Raw genomic sequence first — 20074 nt, 5'->3', positions numbered from 1 at the left:
AATTCCTGGCCTCAAGTAACCCACCTGCGTTGGCCTCCCAAAGTGCTGGGATTACAGGCATGAGCCACCACACCTGGCAAGAAAGGATTTTTAAAGGTGAGCAATAGAGAGTGTTTACACGCTGTGGAAATAATGTAGTAGAGGAGAAACTGATGGCAGAAGAGACAGCAGCAGGATGACAGGAGTGATATTGGACAGAGTCGGAGCGAGTGGATCCGGACCCTACGTGGGGAGATTAGTCTCTGACAGTTCAGGGATACCCCTCCCACCGTAAAAGAGGGATATACCCAGAATAAGTTCAGAAACAGGGAGGGTTGAGAATTTGATGGTAAGATGATAAAGATCTTCCTTTCTGTTTCTATTTTCTCAATGGACAGTGGCTTTTCCTTATGATATGTGTATTGGAGGTAGGTTAGTGAGGGGAATGTCTTTAAAAAGAGAAGAGAGAGGGTGAGAAACTCATCAAGAAGAGGAGGAAAGCAAATTTACTAGGGAAACAGATTAACATTGCCTGGCATTGGGTATCTGTCTGAGATTTGGGGTCATGGATTTGAAGTGAAAACAGTGACTTTCTCCAGTGACAACGAGCAGAATTGATTCTTACAGTTGGATTCAACCAATAATTCTCCAAAGATGCCACAGGCTGGAATCAATTTTTATTCCCTCTTATATTTTTCTTTAGACAGGATCTCACTCAGTTGCCCAGGCTGGGGCGCAGTGGCACGATATCAGCCCACTGCAACCTCCGCCTCCCGGTTTCAAGCAATTCTTCCACCTCTCGAATAGCCGGGAGTACAGGCTGTATTCTTTGGGCTGTGCCAAGGTGTTCCTACTTTGACAGATACATGATACATAGAGATGAATAGCTATCTTTAGTTTTTAAGGTGCTATATCTGTCTATTCAATTACTATAGAATAAATGCCTATTATTTTCTTCCTGCAAAGTATAATGCAAATTACTGTCTTATTTTTCAGGCAGTCCTCGACAAAGTACTACAACTCAATTATCCATTCTCCTACCTGAATTAGTGCAACTTTTTTTTTTTTTTTTTTCATTAAACCAATATCAATGTCTTATTTATTAAAGATTGCACAAGCAAAGATCATTCTGTCTTGAGATGGGCTTATAGTTTTGTAACCTCTGTGACAAATTTTGACACCTTATAGTATTTGGCAGGGATAAGTATGAAATTGTTTGATTAATAAATGCAAACAAAAATGTATTCTGGTAATTCTTTTTTTTTTTTTTTCTTTTTTTATTATTATTATTATTATTATTATTATACTTTAGGTTTTATGGTACATGTGCGCAATGTGCAGGTAAGTTACATATGTATACATGTGCCATGCTGGTGCGCTGCACCCACCAACCCATCATCTAGCATTAGGTATATCTCCCATTGCTATCCCTCCCCCCTCCCCCCACCCCACAACAGTCCCCAGAGTGTGATGTTCCCCTTCCTGTGTCCATGTGTTCTCATTGTTCAATTCCCACCTATGAGTGAGAATATGCGGTGTTTGGTTTTTTGTTCTTGCGATAGTTTACTGAGAATGATGATTTCCAATTTCATCCATGTCCCTACAAAGGACGTGAACTCATCATTTTTTATGGCTGCATAGTATTCCATGGTGTATATGTGCCACATTTTCTTAATCCAGTCTATCATTGTTGGACATTTGGGTTGGTTCCAAGTCTTTGCTATTGTGAATAATGCCGCAATAAACATACGTGTGCATGTGTCTTTAGAGCAGCATGATTTATAGTCCTTTGGGTATATACCCAGTAATGGAATGGCTGGGTCGAATGGAATTTCTACTTCTAGATCCCTGAGGAATCGCCACACTGACTTCCACAAGGGTTGAACTAGTTTACAGTCCCACCAACAGTGTAAAAGTGTTCCTATTTCTCCACATCCTCTCCAGCACCTGTTGTTTCCTGACTTTTTAATGATTGCCATTCTAACTGGTGTGAGATGGTATCTCATTGTGGTTTTGATTTGCATTTCTCTGATGGCCAGTGACGGTGAGCATTTTTTCATGTGTTTTTTGGCTGCATAAATGTCTTCTTTTGAGAAGTGTCTGTTCATGTCCTTCGCCCACTTTTTGATGGGGTTGTTTGTTTTTTTCTTGTAAATTTGTTGGAGTTCATTGTAGATTCTGGATATTAGCCCTTTGTCAGATGAGTAGGTTGCGAAAATTTTCTCCCATTTTGTAGGTTGCCTGTTCACTCTGATGGTAGTTTCTTTTGCTGTGCAGAAGCTCTTGAGTTTAATTAGATCCCATTTGTCAATTTTGGCTTTTGTTGCCATTGCTTTTGGTGTTTTAGACATGAAGTCCTTGCCCATGCCTATGTCCTGAATGGTAATGCCTAGGTTTTCTTCTAGGGTTTTTATGGTTTTAGGTCTAACATTTAAGTCTTTAATCCATCTTGAATTGATTTTTGTATAGGGTGTAAGGAAGGGATCCAGTTTCAGCTTTCTACATATGGCTAGCCAGTTTTCCCAGCACCATTTATTAAATAGGGAATCCTTTCCCCATTTCTTGTTTTTGTCAGGTTTGTCAAAGATCAGATACTTGTAGATATGTGGCATTATTTCTGACGGCTCTGTTCTGTTCCATTGATCTATATCTCTGTTTTGGTACCAGTACCATGCTGTTTTGGTTACTGTAGCCTTGTAGTATAGTTTGAAGTCAGGTAGTGTGATGCCTCCAGCTTTGTTCTTTTGGCTTAGGATTGACTTGGCGATGCGGGCTCTTTTTTGGTTCCATATGAACTTTAAAGTAGTTTTTTCCAATTCTGTGAAGAAAGTCATTGGTAGCTTGATGGGGATGGCATTGAATCTGTAAATTACCTTGGGAAGGATGGCCATTTTCATGATATTGATTCTTCCTACCCATGAGCATGGAATGTTCTTCCATTTGTTTGTATCCTCTTTTATTTCCTTGAGCAGTGGTTTGTAGTTCTCCTTGAAGAGGTCTTTCACATCCCTTGTAAGTTGGATTCCTAGGTATTTTATTCTCTTTGAAGCAATTGTGAATGGGAGTTCACTCATGATTTGGCTCTCTGTTTGTCTGTTATTAATGTATAAGAATGCTTGTGATTTTTGCACATTGATTTTGTATCCTGAGACTTCGCTGAAGTTGCTTATCAGCTTAAGGAGATTTTGGGCTGAGACAATGGGGTTTTCTAGATATACTATCATGTCATCTGCAAACAGGGACAATTTGACTTCCTCTTTTCCTAATTGAATACCCTTGATTTCCTTCTCCTGCCTAATTGCCCTGGCCAGAACTTCCAACACTATGTTGAATAGAAGTGGTGAGAGAGGGCATCCCTGTCTTGTGCCAGTTTTCAAAGGGAATGCTTCCAGTTTTTGCCCATTCAGTATGATATTGGCTGTGGGTTTGTCATAAATAGCTCTTATTATTTTGAGATATGTCCCATCAATTCCTAATTTATTGAGAGTTTTTAGCATGAAAGGTTGTTGAATTTTGTCAAAGGCCTTTTCTGCATCTATTGAGATAATCATGTGGTTTTTGTCTTTCGTTCTGTTTATATGCTGGATTACATTTATTGATTTGCGTATATTGAACCAGCCTTGCATCCCAGGGATGAAGCCCACTTGATCATGATGGATAAGCTTTTTGATGTGCTGCTGGATTCTGTTTGCCAGTATTTTATTGAGGATTTTTGCATCAATGTTCATCAAGGATATTGGTCTAAAATTCTCTTTTTTTGTTGTGTCTCTGCCAGGCTTTGGTATCAGGATGATGCTGGCCTCATAAAATGAGTTAGGGAGGATTCCCTCTTTTTCTATTGATTGGAATAGTTTCAGAAGGAATGGTACCAGCTCCTCCTTGTACCTCTGGTAGAATTCGGCTGTGAATCCATCTGGACCTGGACTTTTTTTGGTTGGTAAGCTATTGATTATTGCCACAATTTCAGCTCCTGTTATTGGTCTATTCAGAGATTCAACTTCTTCCTGGTTTAGTCTTGGGAGGGTGTATGTGTCGAGGAATTTATCCATTTCTTCTAGATTTTCTAGTTTATTTGCATAGAGGTGTTTGTAATATTCTCTGATGGTAGTTTGTATTTCTGTGGGATCGGTGGTGATATCCCCTTTATCATTTTTTATTGCATCTATTTGATTCTTCTCTCTTTTTTTCTTTATTAATCTTGCTAGCGGTCTATCAATTTTGTTGATCCTTTCAAAAAACCAGCTCCTGGATTCATTTATTTTTTGAAGGGTTTTTTGTGTCTCTATTTCCTTCAGTTCTGCTCTGATTTTAGTTATTTCTTGCCTTCTGCTAGCTTTTGAATGTGTTTGCTCTTGCTTTTCTAGTTCTTTTAATTGTGATGTTAGGGTGTCAATTTTGGATCTTTCCTGCTTTCTCTTGTGGGCATTTAGTGCTATAAATTTCCCTCTACACACTGCTTTGAATGCATCCCAGAGATTCTGGTATGTTGTGTCTTGGTTCTCGTTGGTTTCAAAGAACATCTTTATTTCTGCCTTCATTTCGTTATGTACCCAGTAGTCATTCAGGAGCAGGTTGTTCAGTTTCCACGTAGTTGAGCGGTTTTGAGTGAGATTCTTAATCCTGAGTTCTAGCTTGATTGCACTGTGATCTGAGAGATAGTTTGTTACAATTTCTGTTCTTTTACATTTATTGAGGAGAGCTTTACTTCCAAGTATATGGTCAATTTTGGAATAGGTGTGGTGTGGTGCTGAAAAAAATGTATATTCTGTTGATTTGGGGTGGAGAGTTCTGTAGATGTCTATTAGGTCCGCTTGGTGCAGAGCTGAGTTCAATTCCTGGGTATCCTTGTTGACTTTCTGTCTCGTTGATCTGTCTAATGTTGATAGTGGGGTGTTAAAGTCTCCCATTATTAATGTGTGGGAGTCTAAGTCTCTTTGTAGGTCACTCAGGACTTGCTTTATGAATCTGGGTGCTCCTGTATTGGGTGCATATATATTTAGGATAGTTAGCTCTTCTTGTTGAATTAATCCGTTTACCATTATGTAATGGCCTTCTTTGTCTCTTTTGATCTTTGTTGGTTTAAAGTCTGTTTTATCAGAGACTAGGATTGCAACCCCTGCCTTTTTTTGTTTTCCATTTGCTTGGTAGATCTTCCTCCATCCTTTTATTTTGAGCCTATGTGTGTCTCTGCACGTGAGATGGGTTTCCTGAATACAGCACACTGATGGGTCTTGAGTCTTTATCCAGTTTGCCAGTCTGTGTCTTTTAATTGGAGCATTTAGTCCATTTACATTTAAAGTTAATATTGTTATGTGTGAATCTGATCCTGTCATTATGATGTTAGCTGGATATTTTGCTCGTTAGTTGATGCAGTCTCTTCCTAGTCTCGATGGTCTTTACATTTCAGTATGATTTTGCAGTGGCTGGTACCGGTTGTGCCTTTCCATGTTTAGCGCTTCCTTCAGGAGCTCTTTTAGGGCAGGCCTGGTGGTGACAAAATCTCTCAGCATTTGCTTGTCTGTAAAGTATTTTATTTCTCCTTCACTTATGAAGCTTAGTTTGGCAGGATATGAAATTCTGGGTTGAAAATTCTTTTCTTTAAGAATGTTGAATATTGGCCCCCACTCTCTTCTGGCTTGTAGGGTTTCTGCCGAGAGATCCGCTGTTAGTCTGATGGGCTTCCCTTTGATGGTAACCCGACCTTTCTCTCTGGCTGCCCTTAACATTTTTTCCTTCATTTCAACTTTGGTGAATCTGACAATTATGTGTCTTGGAGTTGCTCTTCTCGAGGAGTATCTTTGTGGCGTTCTCTGTATTTCCTGAATCTGAATGTTGGCCTGCCTTGCTAGATTGGGGAAGTTCTCCTGGATAATATCCTGCAGAGTGTTTTCCAACTTGTTTCCATTCTCCCCGTCACTTTCAGGTACACCAATCAGACGTAGATTTGGTCTTTTCACATAGTCCCACATTTCTTGGAGGCTTTGCTCGTTTCTTTTTATTCTTTTTTCCCTAAACTTCCCTTCTCGCTTCATTTCATTCATTTCATCTTCCAGGGCTGATACCCTTTCTTCCATTTGATCGCATCGGCTCCTGAGGCTTCTGCATTCTTCACGTAGTTCTCGAGCCTTGGTTTTCAGCTCCATCAGCTCCTTTAAGCACTTCTCTCTATTGGTTATTCTAGTTATACATTCTTCTAAATTTTTTTCAAAGTTTTCAACTTCTTTGCCTTTGGTTTGAATATCCTCCCGTAGCTCGGAGTAATTTGATCGTCTGAAGCCTTCTTCTCTCAGCTCGTCAAAGTCATTCTCCGTCCAGCTTTGTTCCGTTGCTGGTGAGGAACTGCGTTCCTTTGGAGGAGGAGAGGTACTCTGGTTTTTAGAGTTTCCAGTTTTTCTGCTCTGTTTTTTCCCCATCTTTGTGGTTTTATCTACTTTTGGTCTTTGATGATGGTGATGTACAGATGGGTTTTTGGTGTGGATGTCCTTTCTGTTAGTTTTCCTTCTAACAGACAGAACCCTCAGCTGCAGGTCTGTTGGAGTACCTGGCCGGCCGTGTGAGGTGTCAGTCTGCCCCTGCTGGGGGGTGCCTCCCAGTTAGGCTGCTCGGGGGTCAGGGGTCAGGGACCCACTTGAGGAGGCAGTCAGCCCGTTCTCAGATCTCCAGCTGCGTGCTGGGAGAACCACTGCTCTCCTCACAGCTGTCAGACAGGGACATTTAAGTCTGCAGAGGTTACTGCTGTCTTTTTGTTTGTCTGTGTCCTGCCCCCAGAGGTGGAGCCTACAGAGGCAGGCAGGCCTCCTTGAGCTGTGGTGGGCTCCACCCAGTTCAAGCTTCCAGGCTGCTTTGTTTACCTAAGCGAGCCTGGGCAATGGCGGGCGCCCCTCCCCCAGCCTCGCTGCCGACTTGCTGTTTGATCTCAGACTGCTGTGCTAGCAATCAGCGAGACTCCGTGGGCGTAGGACCCTCTGAGCCAGGTGCGGGCTATACTCTCCTGGGGCACCGTTTCCTAAGCCCGTCGGAAAAGCACAGTATTCGGGTGGGAGTGGCCCGATTTTCCAGGTGCCGTCTGTCACCCCTGGAAGGGGAACTCCCTGACCCCTTGCGCTTCCCGAGTGAGGCAATGCCTCGCCCCTGCTTCGGCTGGCGCACAGTGCACTCACCCACTGACCTGCGCCCACTGTCTGGCACTCCCTAGTGAGATGAACACGGTACCTCAGATGGAAATGCAGAAATCACCCGTCTTCTGCGTCGCTCGCTCTGGGAGCTGTAGACCGGAGCTGTTCCTATTCGGCCATCTTGGCTCCTCCCCTATTCTCTAGTGCAACTTTTGAAGCATCAAACATACTCAGGTATTTTTCTATGCTATATATGCAAATAATTCAGATCCCTGCTAATCCATTTCTTAAAAATGCAATGGTGTGTTGATCTGGCATTTCCAATCACAGTTTGACCTACTGTGAGAAAGCACCAATGTACATTTTCTCATCAGTGCATCCCTAACAACTAGTAAGTCCTTAGCATATAGTAGGTGTTCATTAAGTGTTTGCTGAATTAATGAATCTAAATTTGAGAATAAAATGTAAATGGATGGTTTTTATGAAGTCTACAAAAATAAAATATTCACAAGTTAACTTAGAGTATTCAATACATTCAAATTATGCCTTCATTTGAATGTTCTCATCATTATTTTACTCAAATGGAATATATACTTCAGTATAAATCATCTTAAAAGTACTGTTTAGCAAATTACTTATCCCGATATTAATTACAATGACCATATATTTTTGCTATCATGTTGCTTTCTTTTTTAAAAACTTACGTTAGAATTGTAAAACTCCCATATACTGCTGCTTCATACAAATACTGAATGCTTCCAGCAGAGGGCTCAAGAATTCTATTTTAAGGAAAAAAGAATTCCTTATTATGAATATTTAAGGAAAAGTGAAAGAAAAGAAAGAAAACAAGATGTTTTGTAGTTTATGCATATATTATGTGTAGTCTATGTATTTTGTAGTTTATGTGTAGTATATGCACAGACTACAAAATGTCTATGTATGAATGCATAGTATATAAATAAAAATGCATAGTATATAAATAAAAGGCGTAGTATACAATAAATTTATTTAATACATTTCTTATATACTATGCATATAAATGCATAGTATATAAATAAAAAACAAATGTACTTATATCTTATCTAATTCCAGAAAAGAAGTTGAAGTAAATTATAATCACAAAATCTTCATAAAATCACATAGACATATGGGCATCTGAAGAAAATGGGCATCCGAAGAAAGCGGAAGGATAACATATAACATGTAAGTAAGTGAGAATTTGGAGTGAAAATATTTTTTTACTTTTAGTCTTACTAATAATTTTATAAAAATTTGGGTCGTGTTTTTCAATTTTCAACGATAAAGTAATTTCTTTTTATAGAATTTGCAGTATCCTTATATTTAGTGCTGAAACAAGGATGAAAAAAATTTGGGAAATGTGTGGAATGATTTATTTATGGAGCAAGCTGGGAATTTGGAGGCACTTCATTTTCATAGGCAGAACTAATGGGCTGTAGCACCACTTTATTCATGCCTACAACTAACATTAAGATCCCTCCGGGATTCCAAAAATGTTCAGAAAGAGGTCTCAAATCTTTTTATTCAGTCTATTTACTTATTATCTTCTCTGCCTCATTTCAAAAAGGATCTGAGGCATCAATACAAGCATTTAAATATTAAGAATAAAAATAACTCAAAGCAAGAGAAAACAGGAAACAATATGAGGTCAGGAGAGAATGTGTGTGTGTGTGTGTGTGTGTGTGTGTGTGTGTGTGTATCCATCCTCATAACTATTATAAGTGGGTCACAATGTGACTCTATGCTTCCTAGCATCAAAACTGAAAAAGAAATATAACCTAATGCAAGATTAAAAGGTGAAAATACTAAGGAGATTTCTAGATTCTCCAGACCCTGAGATGTAATGGAAATTTCCCAGCAGACATTATGAGGGTTATTGAATGATTTGCTTGATAATACTTCTAATAATACTATCAGAAGTATATTTTATAGAACACTGTATAAAAAGTGAAGGTTAATAAAGAGATTATTTAAGACCCAGACATCCAGTTTTCTGGCTTTCTGGCTTGATCTAGGTATAAAATTTAAAATATTTAAGAAGTCCTTCTCAATGGAGTCAATACTACCTTCTCAGGGAAATTTGGAAATCTGCGGGGATATTTCTGGTCCTCCCAGGAGGGTGGGCAATATTGGCCTTTATTGGGCAGTGGCTGGGAGGCTAGATGCCAGGCAACACACAGGGCGGTCACCAACCACAAGGATTGACCTACAGCCTGCATGTTGGAATGCCCTGCTGGGTGTGCAAAGAAGTGAAACATTTGTTTACACAGATTGAAGCCCCGGACCTAACTCTGTTTTACATAGAAACACATTCTTTGCTGTTCTGTGTCAGAATACACTGGCTTTTCCAGGAATGCTGCGCCCATAAAAACAAAGAGAAGACTGTTACTTTGTTTTGTTTAGAATTGTATAATACCAAGAGTTGTTCATTATTTTGGAAAATCATGTCACATGCCACCTGGGATCTGTCCTTGTGGTATCTGAGTTGACAGTACAATATTCATTCACCAGTCTGCATCTGCATGTGCATCTGTTGTCCCAATCATGGTGATTCTCCCTATAGGTGCAGACAGGTGACTACTTCATTATGTCTTTTGGAAGGGTTGTACTCCAGCATGTACACACTGAAATATAAAGGATTTTAAACACAAACTTCTTTTGTTTGTTCTTTTACATATGGTTAGGAAATTCTATTGGTGCTTAGAGTAATTTGTGTAAGTATGTTATATTGTCTAGGAATTTCATTTTAGGATAGTAAAGGTGGCCTTTTTATATTAAGGACTGACAGTTGAGGTTGAGAACCACCAAGCCAGATGAATAGACTGCATATCTTCTGGGGATCCTTTATGTGTAAAATTTCTCCTAAATGAACTTTTAGTAACAGTTGTCCAGAAAACAGGATAAGGCTGTAGTACAATTGTTCTTTTTTTCTGAATAAGAGAAAAAGTTCATGTGCTTTAAAAATCCATCAATAGGCTGATATCTTCTTATGAAATTTAAGGAACTAACCAAGACTCCTCACTACATAAATGATTAACCTCCCTCCACTAAGATGATATGAGGGAGCACCTAAAGGAAGGATCGAAATTTCTTTAGGAAATGATTCTGAGTGCAGCCAACACTCAGAAATTCCCATGATCAAGAAGGAACAAAGTTGTAATGATTTATGTGCTGTTTACCCACCATGGCAAAGGAAAAATCTCAGATGCACACCATGAATTATGAAATGTGTAGCAATGGAACTTTCTGTTGAAACACTCAAAAGAAACAGGTGCACAGAAGTGCAAAACCCACTGAGTTAACTAGGAGGGTTGATCTACTGTTTGGAGTTACTGGATACTCGCCATTTCTACTTTGGAGAATGTCAGAGAAAGACTGTTTATTGCCCCACCTATGACAATAAAACCATTATCAGGAGCAAAAGGGAAATATTTCTTTTTCTATTCCCAATACTGGCAATGGGGTAGGGTGGGAGGTGCTGAGAGTTGGAAGGAGAATGGAGGAAAGAACAACAAATCCAGCTCATTTGAATGGATTTTTACACAAGGGAGATATGGTTAAAACACAGAAGGGGCCACACTCATCCTTGTCATCTAATATTATCTAAGATATCTGGAGACCCTCACAGTGTTATCAGTGTGCATGATCTGTACATATGACCTCAGGCACCTTAGCCCACAGTGGGTTCCTCAGCACAGAATTGGTGCCAGAAAAGATTATAAATGCTGCAAGAATATTGTTCAAACATATGTGTTTTTTGTTTGTTTGTTTGTTTGAGATGGAGTTTCGCTCTTGTTGCCCAGGCTGGAGTGCAGTGGCGTGATCTCGGCTCACTGCAGCCTCCACCTCCCAAGTTCAAGCGGTTCTCCTGCCTCAGCCTCCTGAGTAGCTGGGATTACAGGTGTCCACCGCCACACCTGGCTAATTTTTTTACTTTTAGTAGAGATGGGGTTTTGCTATGTTGGCCAGGCTGGTCTCAAACTCCTGACCTCAGGTGATCTGCCCACCTCGGCCTCCCAAAGTGCTGGGATTACAGGCATGAGCCACTGCGTCCAGCCCACATTGTGTTTTCATTAGGTGACTGAGTTTAATAATATCCCAAAGGAAAATGTCTGTGCCTGAAATGTGACTATTACTCAAGTAGAATGCTAGACTAATGTAATAGAGTCTGCCCCTATTTTTGTTATTTCACTCCGGATGGCTTTCAAGCCCCACCCTTGCCTATTTCTCTGCTTGTCCTACATCTGAGCAAAGGTTTAAAAAAGCCTGAAAACTCTCTCCAAAATACACAAGTCCTACCTGTGGGTAGCTCTTGCCCCTGCCCCACAATAAAAGCCAAAGCCAGTCATACCTCCATGCTCTCTCAAGCCATTTTTGCACCTGCTTAGGAGTCACCCTGCTCTCTCCAGAAAGCCTCATTATGTGAGGAATAAACCTTTTCACATCCTGTTGGGGTGTGTGGCATTATAAGTCTCAGCATCCAAATCAGATTTTGGGTTGGGGGGGTGGGCATTCTTTTTCTGCCAAGTGACAGCAAGAAAATGAAGACATAAATTTATAAATTATTTGGGAAAAACAAGAATACATTTTTCAAAAATCAAAACATACTGAATTGGAAAGCTGATCTTAGAAGGATGGCCACAGTTAAACTTCTTTGCACAGAGACATTTTAGACATGAATCTGCTGAACGAATGGCTTTATAATTCTTGCAGCACAAACTACACTCCGAGCACATTCTGACTGGATAGCACAGAGAAATTTAATAAAGGAGAACAGACTGGTGTGAAGCAGAGACTGTCACTTAGAATTGGCCCTGCCCTACAGGTGGGAGGCCCTCCTATATGACCTGACTGTGAATCAGCTGTTCTCTGTGAGAAAGAGACAGGTCTTGGGACCAACAAAGCTGTTCATATTTTATGGATTCACTGTCAAACAGGAAGCAGACTAATCTTGTTTGTTTCAATAATGCACTGATAAAAGGGAAAATCTCCCCCAAGGCAAATAACTAGTTTCAAAAGATCTAAAAAAGCAAAAAAGTCACTGATGAAATTCAAACTTCCTCTTTTGTTTCACACTTCTCAAACTTTCCATGTCAATACTCCAGTTATGGACTCTGACATAGCTCTGACAAGAAGGTAAGGAGAAATGTCACTTTCTGCAAAATTCAAAATAAAGTAGTCCCCCCCCACCGTTATCGACAGTTTCACTTTCTACGGTTTCAGTTACCCATGGTAAACTGCAGTCCAAAAATATTAAATAGAAAATTCTAGAAATAAACAATTCATGAGTTTTAAATTATGCACCATTCTGAGTGGCATGATGCAATTTCCCACCATCCCACTCTGTCCCACCAAGACATAAATCATTCCTTTGTTCAGCATATCTTTACTGTAGATGCTCTCTGCCTGTTAGTAACCTAGTAGCCCTCTGGGTTATCAGACCACTGTGGCAGTATCTCAGTGCTTGTGTTTATTTTACTTAATAATGGCCCCAAGGTGCAAGAGAAGTGATGCTGGTGTACTGTTATAATTGTTCTACTTTATTGTTAGTAATCGTTGTTAATCTTATTGTGCCTAATTTATAAACTAAATTTTATGACAGGTGTGTATGTATAGGAAAAAAACATAGTATATATAGGGTTTGGTACTTATCTGAGGTTTCAGGCATCCACTGGGGTCTTGGAATTTAGCCCCTGCAGGTAAGGAAAGGATGCTATATTCTTCTTTAAAATGTGGATTTCACTGTGTACCCTCCAGAGTGCAGGGCACAGTGGAGGTGCCTCAGGGCCTTTTACTTGCCAGGTAGGTACTGCCAGTTAAAGAAAGGATTGTGAAGCCAAAATATTTAAACCACTGAATGTCTTAACACTACTCCTGAGAGAAACATTTTAAACATTTTCTCCCATGTTTGCTCCATGTGCTACTATTTAGCTCAATTGGGTTATGTTTATAAGTAAATCTGACAGAGACTTTCTCCATATAAATGGATACTTCTATCCCTGAAGGGATGGTCCATGAGAAAGCAGATCCAATTAAGATTCCTGTCACTCTGCTGCCTAGCCTGATGCTCAGGTCTCCCGAGAAATTCTGCTGTGGGGAATACAGTTTCAATGATCATCAAAATGTAATGCACAGTGTTTGCATTATCAGGGCTATATATAAAAAAGTCATGTGAACTTACTAGGGAACCAAATGACAATCAAAAAAAAAAGTTACTATGGTGAGACCTCTGACTGAATGAATATTTTTAAAGTAATTTTTCCCTTAACAGAGTATCATAGTTTTCTTGATTTCCAAAAGGCTTCAAAATAAGAATAGTAATGGTGATACAATATTTCCTTGTAAAGATCATACTGAAGCATTCTCTGGGTCAGAGAAATGTATTTGGGTGAATATCCCCCAAGAGATGGGTTCTTCTATGATTTTCAGAAGCCAAGGGCTGGAGTTATTGAATAATAGAGAGAAATGCAAGGGAACACAGATCCCAAGGCATCCTTTTTCAGAAGCCCAGATATGATATAATTGGTTCACAGCTGACAGAGTTAGCAGTGTCTGGAAGTGGGGAATTGTAAAGGGGACTATAAACGTCACTATCATTTGGTGCAGAGTTTCTCTCTCCACTGGGTTTCTGGAATCTCTTCATCAGTCTCCAAGGGACAGAAAAGGAGGAGAGCTCTCTGGAAATTAAGAGGAAGCTAACTAGGTTTCAACCCTTCCTCCACTACATGTAAGGTATTTATCACAGTGCTTGGCATATAGTCTATATTCCTTGACATCATCATAGCCAGAGTGTTAAACAATAAACTTTATTGTGGTTCGCAGTCCTATTTGCTTCCATTTCGGTCCTAAGGTACTCGAATTTCTAGAGGCTTATCCCAAGGCCTTTGGTGCTGGAAGTTCTACTTTCCAAGCAGGGCTCTTCTTTTTATAAAAGGGTCTTGACGTTTTCTGCTCTTCACTGTCAGGCTGGGTTTTTTGGTTTTTGCTTTTTGATTTTCTAAAAACGCCTGCCTGCTCCTGGGTGGCTGACCTCTTGTCTAGTTTGGACTGGGATCCATCTCCCAGGCAACATTTCCATCAGAGTATTTTTCTTCCTTATTCCTCATGCCTCTTCTACTCAGGACTGGTCTGAAACATGAAAAAACTTGGCCAGAGTTTCAAAGTGAGGCGAGTAAGGGAGGCCAGGGTAACAGGATGGGCCCTCTTGCCCACCAGCGTAAGTGGAGTTTGTATTTTCTTAGATTCACTTTGCCCTTTTCTCTCTAAGGCAGATCTGCCCAGAGTCAGTTTATGTCACCATTTGCTTCCAACCTTGCTCCCAAACCAAGCCCCGCAGAGCAAGAGCAGCCTGGCCTCTATGCCCTCCACCACTGGTTCTGCTGTAATAATGGCCTCCATGCATGGCTGTACAAGGACACCCACGAGGGCTGCACTGCATCCCAAGCTCTATTCAAGCAGTGTCCCAAGCACAGTGTGCCCAGAAGAAGGGCGTATTTCTCATTAGTGCAAAGGCAGAGTGAATGCTTATGTAGCCCTGTTTGCTACTTGATAGGAAATGCATGCATTTTCAGAATATGTATTAGCATTAAGAGGAAAATCTGCTTTTTCTTTAAAATTTCCTGGATGAAATCTGTAGGCCAATTTTAAGAAGGCTACACTTTAGAGCAATGTGTAGGAGGAACACGCACACATCTTGTTACACTTAGAGGCATTCATTCATCACTCCCACTCTATACTTCCAATTTCTCTCCAAGACAGCAACAATTTTCAGACACTTAAAATACGTACATTTCATACTATGCATATTACAACTGACTAAACATATAATCAACTGTTAGAAATAGCTATAGGCAGATACACTCGATGTTAACCTTGAATTTTTACAAATCTATATACATATCATGGCTAAAGACTACCTGTCAGTGAATGTCCCTAATACGAAATAACAGTTAAGAAACTGAAGAATTATGCTTTCACTCACATTCCTATGCTCCAACCTTTTTGCTTAATGTTAATGTCAATTCCATAGTAAGAGAAAGCAGCTGTTCAACAATCTCAAATAAACTACAATTTCATTCTTTTTGCCATCAGCTGTGTCCATGTCTCAAAGGGAAAATAGATTTATTACAAATTAAAGATGTTTAAGAACCAACCGTTCTTGGATGTTGTTCAAGAAAGGCTGTAGAGGTATCGACTTCTACTCTGTGGCAGAGTGATCACATAGAGAGAACAAGTTCAAGACCTCATGGACTGACTTGAAAAGGCACAGTTTCCAAGTTGAGAAAACCACCAAGATAGTGTACTCTCTAAATGCCCAAACACTTTTCTGCCTCCTTCAACAAAGTATAACAAATGTAACTTAATCTTTTCTTAATGACAGAGTATAATCAAAAACGAACAATAGACTTGAAATTAGTAGGACTCGGTTTGACTAACTGGGCCAAAATATACGAGAGAATGATCTTAGTCAATTCACTGCATTTCCCTGGGCCTGTCATCTTTCAAGTGGGGTCACAGCATTCCTTAGAGTTGTTTTAAAGATTAGTTTAAACAGCATGCATAAAGTGCCTAGTGCTGTCCCCTGGCTTTTTCAGAAGGTGCTTCAGGAAATGTCAGCCCCCTTCCTGTTCTCTCAGCACACAATTTGAACAGCTGAATTACTGCTGTATGCCACAGACTGTCATATGCCTCTGTGGATGCACAGTCAGAATAAGTCTCTGGTGTTTGGACAGAATAATTGCAACCCCAGATCTGGCCCTAGGACTTGTTTTTCTTTCTTTCTTTTTAAAGGCACTTACACCAGATATATTTTCATCTCATTTGGCTTTCTTTTTCTCATAAAAGTAGAATTTAAGCACCTGAGGCATATGACTCCTGGGCAATGGGATATGGCTGCCCTTCTGCAAATATCTTCCTGCTTTCCAAGTAGGTTTCTTCGCCTTCAAAAAGTCAGCTCCCTTTCTGCTATCTTCACTTCAGTTCACATTTCATAGATCCTTTGTGTGACAGGAATTACATGCACACACGCGTGCACACACACATGCACATAGGCATCAACTCAGCCATTCTGAAGGAAATCACAAAGCAATCAAGCAAGCAATAAGGCAGCCACATATATTTGCATGTGTATTTTAACTCAGCCTTCCCAGGAATTTGTGCTCTTGAGTTTCCTAATACTTCAAACATGCTTTACAGACCATTGCCTCTAAGCTTAAACCGTTTAGTTGCTAATGCAGCTGAGTGCAGATATTATTTACTTGGGTAGTTTTACAAAAAAAAATTTACCATTTCATCCCATGGCACATCTATGAAGTAAGAGCTATGGGTTTTCAATCTTACTCTAGAGATGGGCAAATACAGATGTGACTGCATGTAATTCAGGTATAAAAAGAGAAATAATAAGACACAATTTAGAGATGGTATCTTTCTTCACATCTGTAAACCAAAAAACACAAAATACATGATTTACTCACTTCACTAGGAATATATTTTGGCAACTCTGTCAATGATAATGGCCTGTCTTAATTTCCTAAGTCTTGAAATTTGGCTGGGCTAATCTTGAATTTGTGATCCATCACCTTTCTTTCTCCTGTTATACTTTCTATTTGATTAATGGCTTATTTCCTTTATATTTACTATTTTCTTCTAGCTGCCAGAGTTGCCTCAATTATTCTAAGACACATATCTTAAATTCTACTAACTCCAGAAAAGAGAATAAATGATATCATACATTTTAATAAGCCTCTAAAGAAAATTTAGTGAAAAATAGAGACAACAAAGACAATAGAAAAGATTAATGAAAGTGAGACTTCATTCTTTAAAAAGATAAAATCAACAAAACTTTAGCCAGACTAAGAAAAAAAGAGAGAAGACTCAAATAAATAAAATCAGAAATGAAAGAGAAGATATTACAACAGATATCATAGACAGACAAAGGACCATAAGAGACTACTATGAATAATTATACACCAAAAAATTGGATAATCTAGAAGAAATGGATAAAGTCCTAGAAACATACAACCTAGCAAGACTGAATAAAAAAGTAATAAAAAATCCGAACAGACCAATAGCAAGTAAGGAGATTATATTAATACTATTAATAAAAAATATCTCCCATTAAAGAAAAATCTAGGACCTTATAGCATCACAGTAGAATTCTACCAAACATTTAAAGAAGAAAGAATATCAATCTTTCTTAAAACTCTTTCAAAAAATTAAAGAAGGAATACTTTCAAATTCATTTTATGAGACTAGCATTATTCTGATACCAAAGCCAGACAAAGACACTACAAGAAAAGAAAATTCCAGGCCAACATCCATGATGAACATGGATGCAAAACTCCTCAAGAAAATACTAGCAAACCACATTCAACAGCACAGTGAATGATTAAAAAAATCATTCACTATGATCAAGGGAGATTTATCCCTGGGATGCAATGATGATTCAACACATGCAAATATTAATAAATAAATGCAATATACCATATTAACAGAATGACAGATAACAACCATACGATCATCTGAATAGATTCAGAAAAAGCATTTGACAAAATTCAGCATCCTATCATGATAAAAACTCTCAACAAGTTAGGCATAGAAAGAATGTATATCAATACAATAAAGGTCATATATGAAACGCCCAGCGTTAACATTATACTCAGTGGTGAAAAGTTGAAAGCTCTTCCTTTAAGATCAGAAACAAGATAAGTATGCCCATTTTGACCACTTCTATTCAACATAGTACTGGAAGTTCTAGCCAGAGAAATTAGACAAGAAAAAAAAAAAACACAACTGAGAACTTGAATAGTTAAAACAATCTTGTGCAAAAAGAACAAAGCTAGAGCCATCACAAGAAGATGAGAAAATAAATAACCCAATCAAAAAGTTGGCAAAGGACCTAATAGACACTTCTCAAAAGAAGACATACAGATGGCCAACAGATATATGAAAAAAATTCATCATCATTAGTCATCAGGGAAATGCAAATTAAAACTATAGTGAGATATCACCTCACCCATACTATAAAAAAAGACAATAGATAACAAGTATTGATGAGGGTGTGGAGAAAATTAAACCTTTGTGCACCGTTAGTGGGAATATAAATTAATACACCCATTATGTTAAAGAGTATGGAGGTTCTTCAAAAAAGTAAAAATAAAATTACCATATGAACCAGCAATACCACTTCTGGGTAATAGCCAAAGGAACTGAAATTAGTATGCTATAGAGATATCTGCATACCCATGTTCACTGCAGCATTATTCACAGTAACTAAGATATGAATGCAACCTAGTTGTCCATCATCAGATGAATAAATAAAGAAAAGATGGTATGTATACACAACGTACTGCTATTTAGCTTTAAGAAGCAGATAAATCCTGTCATTTGCAATGACATGGATGAACTTTGAGGACACCATGTTAAGTGAAATAAGCCAGGCACAGAAAGACAAATACTTCATGATCTCACTTATATGCTGAATCTAAAAAAGTTGAACTCATAGAAGTAGCAAGTAGAATGATGGTTACCAAAGGCTAGGGGAGGGTGTTTTCTTAGTACATTTAGAGTTGTTATAAAGGAATACCTGAGATTGGGTAATTTATATAAGAAAGAGGTTTATTTGGCTTATGGTTCTGCAGGCTAAACAAGAAACATGGCTCCAGCATCTGCTTCTGGTGAGGGTTTCAGGCTGTTTCCACTCATGGCAGAGGAGAAGCAGAGCTGGCATGTGCCAAGATCACATAGTAAGAGAGGAAGCAAGAGAGTGGGAAAGAGGTGCCAGCCTCTTTTTAATAAATAGCTTTTTCAGGAATTAACAGTGAGAACTCACTCACACCCTGAGGGAGAGCATCAGTCTATTCATGAAGAATCAATCAACATGACCCCAACATCCACCTACAGACCCGACCTCCAACACTGGGGATCAAATTTCAACATGAGATTTGGAGAGGACAAACATCCAAACTGTAGCAGGGGTGGATGGGCCAAGGGGAGATGTTGATCAAAGGGTATATAGTTTCAGTTAGACAGCAGGAATAAGCTTTAGTAATCTACTTCACAGAATGGTAACTATAATAAATAATAATGCATTGTATAGTTCAACATTGCTAGAAGAGTGCATTTTAAATGTTTTCACCACAAAAAAAATAGGTAGGTGAGGTGACAAATTTGTTAATTAGCCTGATTTAATCATCCCACATTGTAAACATATATCAGAACATCACATTTACGTCACATAATTATATACAATGATTATTTGCTAATTAAGAATAAAACAAAAATAAAATTCAGTAGAAAAATGAGCTCCCACACATTCTTCAAGACACAAATACCACCCTATCTGTAAAATTTTGTACTGGTAGCCACACCTTACCACATGCATCCTTCTCCCACTCTGTTTTGTATTCTGCTTCTGTTATAACTCCAATACCAGTGAGGATTTTAATCATGTATTTGCCTGTCTTTCTCTCACTAGGATGTGAGCCTCTCAAGAGAAGACGCTTTCATTTTAGCATAGAAGATACTAAATCCAAGTTGGATGAAATGGTGTTAAAGAACAACAATTTATAAAAGGGGAGCTAAACATCCAGTCTGTATTTGAATTGATTTATTTGAGTAGTTCTCAAATGTAAATGGATATCCTCTGATGTCCTATAAATCCTATAACAATTTTAGTCATGAATGTATTAGGATTTCAAACCATCACAATCTACTAATCTAAATGCCTTCAATTCTGACTCTGAGATATGTGAAGGACATGCTACCAAGACGTTGGACATAAATTTTGGGGGCTCTAAATTTTTTGCCTGTTTTTAAGGCAATAAAGCCATGATTGAGTCACCGAGCTTCGGTGATAACAATGAGAATCCATTATCTTGCAAACTCTTTCCCTTATGATAGTTCTTTAAGATATTCAAAAAATTACACCAGCAAGCACTGAGTTAAATTTAAAATACTATGTT

The 20074-nt window shown here is 38.8% G+C and overlaps 1 protein-coding gene across 4 annotated transcripts in view; it reads right to left on the bottom strand.

Moving 5' to 3' along the window:
• KLHL32 (kelch like family member 32) overlaps nt 1–20074 on the bottom strand; it is a 224608-nt gene that overhangs the window by 87061 nt on the left and 117473 nt on the right. The gene's annotated exons all lie outside the window — the stretch shown is intronic.

This window comes from Pongo pygmaeus, chromosome 5 (assembly GCF_028885625.2).
Source record: "Pongo pygmaeus isolate AG05252 chromosome 5, NHGRI_mPonPyg2-v2.0_pri, whole genome shotgun sequence".
In the NCBI taxonomy this organism is placed as follows: domain Eukaryota; kingdom Metazoa; phylum Chordata; class Mammalia; order Primates; family Hominidae; genus Pongo; species Pongo pygmaeus.
This window is presented reverse-complemented; position numbering and strand designations above follow the sequence as displayed.